Below are 590 nucleotides of genomic sequence, written 5' to 3'. Positions count from 1 at the left end.
GAGGGAAAGATGAAGAGACTTTGCCCGAAACTTGAAGGTTTCGGCAGAATTGAGCACTCAAGTTTGGTCGCTCTCAGCTGAGAGCCGTTCCCTACGTGTATGTCTTACAAATTCATTCTGGAGTAAGGCACTGCTACTCCCTGATCCTGCCACCTCCAAAAAGCAGCTCACCATGGCTTCTGTTCCCCCCAGCCTCCCCGGGGAGATGTGTGCCCTCCCGCACCTGGCACCAGCGTTACTCGGGTATTTCCTGGCTAAGGCTCCACAGATAAGTCAGCTCCCTCGGGCAGAAGGAGCAGCCATGGTTATTTAGGAAAAAAAATGAAGAGTAATTGCAGGGTGAGCTGTGCTACAACAGAGCAGCCGGCTCCCACGAAAACATAAAACCACCCCAAAAACCCCTCATGACTACATGTGAAAAAAAAACAACGAACCCCAAACCACAAGGCTGTGAGCTACACAAACAAGCCCAATCTTTTATTTTCATGAACGGTTTGCAAAAAGGCCCCAAAATAACTCCTGCTTCCTGCATCGCCTGGCTGCTGCGGTCCTGGACAGGACAGGGAGCGCAGCTGCAATCGCCTGCCCCA

At 51.7% G+C, this 590-nt stretch overlaps 1 protein-coding gene across 1 annotated transcript in view; it reads right to left on the bottom strand.

Annotated features, from left to right (window-relative positions):
• Nucleotides 1-590, bottom strand: part of SLC41A1 (solute carrier family 41 (magnesium transporter), member 1) — a 15143-nt gene that overhangs the window by 9377 nt on the left and 5176 nt on the right. The gene's annotated exons all lie outside the window — the stretch shown is intronic.

This window comes from Apaloderma vittatum, unplaced genomic scaffold (genome assembly GCF_000703405.1).
Source record: "Apaloderma vittatum isolate BGI_N311 unplaced genomic scaffold, ASM70340v1 scaffold32469, whole genome shotgun sequence".
Classification (NCBI taxonomy): domain Eukaryota; kingdom Metazoa; phylum Chordata; class Aves; order Trogoniformes; family Trogonidae; genus Apaloderma; species Apaloderma vittatum.
The sequence above is the reverse complement of the archived record's forward strand: the minus strand, read 5'-3'. Positions and strand labels throughout refer to the sequence as shown.